Below are 3,632 nucleotides of genomic sequence, written 5' to 3' on the forward strand. Positions count from 1 at the left end.
GCCCAATCCAGGGCATCATTTGCTCTCTTGACTGCTTCTTCCACGAGCACGGGTTGTACCCAAGCAGCAGGACACCTTTCCCAACTCCTGTCTCTTCTCTGTGGTGAGAATGTCCATGAGTTCTTTCCAGCGCGGTGACTGCATGCGTGATGGCTCTCCTCCAAAGCTCCTTGCATAGGTGAGTGAGTGCCCGCAGCGCTTCAGTAGCTAATTGAGACATTTAGATTGGTATTCCACCAATTCCTGGAGCCTTCTTTTACCTATTGCTTCCAGTGAAGCCTGAAACTCTTCCTTCAGTTCCATTGGCACTTGATCATCTGCTACTTCCTGAAATGCTTCGATGTCAGCTAGTTATCTTTGTGTAGTGACTCTGTGCCATCTTTTGATCTTCTTTTCATGCTCCCCATATTGTTTAATGTTTTCTCCATAGACTCCTTCAGTTTTGCAACACAGGCCTGAAGTTTTTCTTGAGTTCTTTTAGTTTAAGATATGCTCGATGTGTTCTTCCTCTTTGCACGTTTCCTTATAATATTTGACTTTGCCCTTCAGAATGTTCTCACCGTGTGTTCCCTGGGCCTCAGCTACTCTAAGATTAAGAGCAGATCCAGAGTCTTTTTCGACATGCATTTTGATCTTTTATCTCTTCCCTGCATTTTCCAGTGACCCTGTTTTCTTCATGTATGATACGCTTGCTGTCCTCTGCCAGTACTGGTCAGGGCTTTCAATGGGTTCTTGACAGACCCCACATCATATTTTGACTCTCATGGACTTGTTGTCTTAATTTTCTTCAGCTTCAACCTGAACGTGCAGATGTTCAATTGGTGGTCTGTCCCACAGTCAGCACCTGGCCTGGCTTTAGCTCCTGACATAGAACTTCTCCATCGTCTCTTCCCACAAACATAGTCAGTTTGATTTCTCTGTATTCCATCTGGAGAAGTCCACATGTACTCAGTTTGTGTGGTTGAAAAAGAGGTTTTGTGATGAATAAGTCACTCACCTTTTAAGATCCTGTCATGTCACCTCCAGCTTCCTTCCCGTCACCGAGCCTGTTTCCAACCACCGCTCTTTCCTCGTGATCCGACATTTGCATTCCAGTCACTCATAGTTATCCCTGCACCCTGGCTGTATTTCAGACTGCAACAGTGGTGATTTCTTACCGTCTCTTCATTGTTAGCTTCAGTGGCTGGTTCATAAATGTAAACAATGGTTACATGGACTTGACTTTTTGGAATGTGTACAGATATTATCTAATCAAGATAGCATTGTACTTCAAGATAGATCTTGAAATGTCCTTTTTGACGATGGATGCGACACTATTCCCCTTGAATCTGTCTCTCCCAGAACGTTAAACCATATGATGGTTTGCTTCAAACTGGTCTGCAGCAAGTCCTCTTCAATCCCTGATGCCAAGAATATCGGTCTGTGTGCTTTTCATTTAACCTTTGATGCCTTCCAACTTTCCTAGATTCATACTTCACACATTCCAGGCACTCGTTATTCGTAGATTTTGGTAGCTGTTTCTCCTCATTTTCAGTCCTGCCCCATCAGCAAATGAAGGTCCCGAAGGCTTTGCTCCTGACTGCTTTCCTCCATCCACGCCATTGTGTTGACTCGGCTTTGAGGAGGCAGCTGTTTCTCAGCAACATTTTGAATGCCTTCTGACCCTAGGAGCTCATCTTCCACACCCTCTCTGAGAACCTTCTGCTGCCGCTCACCAAGTTGTCCATATCTGACAATGCTCCCCTGCTAGCCACAGGCTTTCAGTGGTTACCTCCTCCAAAGCGAATAGCTTATTCCTTCTGCACAGTCTGTTCGGAGTCTGCAAGCTCTACTGAAACCTGTCCACAGTGGGATTTGCCCGTAGACTCTTTCAACGCTGCAATGTGCTGGATATTCTTTTCAGCTCCTTCTATTTGAAATATGCCGAGCACAATCTTCCCCTCTGGTTTTCTAACTCCAAGGCTTTGCACATTTCAACATAAGGCTTATTTTGAAGGGGAAAATTAGGATCTCTACTACATGATACAATTACACTATCAAACAGGACTGAAACCACCCTAAGAGCAGAGGCAGACAAAATGACAAAGACCATTGAAAATTAGACGCCTATGTGCACCGAAGAGTTCACTGAAAGAATGAAAGTGAACACCCAGCCCCGCTGGGAAAACCTGTTGGCAATGACACATCAGACAGGGAACTGTCCCTAAAATTTGCAATTAAATCTGCATGAACATTCGCACAAGTGTGTGAGAACACGACCCTCTTTGTCTTGGTCAATGGCGGGCAGTGGTGTTCCTGGACCGTGCTGCAGGGGGATGGCTGGGGAAGAAACTGTCACAGCCATTTCCCAGCAGGCCTGTAACATGCAGTGCTCCCACCAGCCCTGGACACGGCTGTGTGACTGGCCGGTCCCTGTGGTCTGTGCTCCTTCATTTTGCTGTTTGGGGACTTATTTAAACTTATAACTATTAATTGCTAGTTATCTTAATTTCCTCTTGTTTCTGTAAGACCCCACCCCACCAAATAAGCAAAACCTCAAACTCACTGACTTTGAGTAAACTTGGACTCAGAGTGACTTTCAGGACAAGGTGCACTGCCCTGTGGATTCTAAGCCTGTAAATCTAGTGGTTTTGAATTGCTGCACGTGTGGTAAGCACCAAATTTACAGCCTTGTAGCTTTTGAAACAAGTTACCACAAATTAGTAACTTAAAATAACACCGATGTACAACAAATCCTTTAGAAATGCATATTATAAGGAAATTATGCACAGATTTCCAACCGCTTTGAACCAAAATTCATTTGCACTAGCTCGTAATGTCTGAACAACACCCCTTTTCCAGGCTGAGAAGTTTAACAAAAGTCTGGCTGTAGGGTTGGGTGCTTTCTCTCAGTCCCAGCCAGTCTCTTCCGGGCTGGGAGAATTGGACTTCCTGGACCCCTCGTGGTTGAGTGGGGTACGACACCTCCTGACCAGCAGGTGTGACAGGAGGAGATGTGTCTGCCTTTCAGGTGTGAATGCTCACATGCTGAGTGCTAACAGCCAAAGCCCCAGAACCCACTACCCTGCAACAGACTGCAGCTCACAGGGGCCCTGGGCAGGGCTTCCAGGGCGGGGAAACCTGCACGGCAACAGGTGAGGTCATCCTTCTCCTGCAGACTGACTGGGCAGAACCCCTGCCCTGATGTCAGCAGTCCAACACCCACACCTTGGACGGCTGGCCACCCACTGCCGAGTGACCAGCCACCGAGACTCTGTGGAGCCCGGCTTTCCTGGCAGACTGGGGACACCGGGTTTCCCTGTGGACCCCACATCAATGGCTCTCCTGTGTCCTGTCCCCCAGGTTCCTGGGGCTCTTACACTGCAGCCCCATATCCCGGCCCTTGATTCCCCGACCCCTCCATCCCCCGGGAAGTGAGGACAGACTCAGAGAGAGTGTGCACGGTCATTTATTGCTGGAGAGAAACGGCTCAGGGCAGCATCACGGTGCAGACCCCGCGGGGCAGGTGTCAGGTTGAGGGGTTCACCTGGTCTTCAGGTTCTCCAGCATGTCGGCGGGATGGGGTGACGAGGGTTCCTGTGTGTGGAGGAGTCGGGGGGCCTGCAGGGACACAGCAGCACCCTTGTGACTCT

This window comes from Echinops telfairi, unplaced genomic scaffold, assembly GCF_000313985.2.
Source record: "Echinops telfairi isolate 266 unplaced genomic scaffold, ASM31398v2 ScPeMD7_25;HRSCAF=90, whole genome shotgun sequence".
NCBI classification, from domain to species: domain Eukaryota; kingdom Metazoa; phylum Chordata; class Mammalia; order Afrosoricida; family Tenrecidae; genus Echinops; species Echinops telfairi.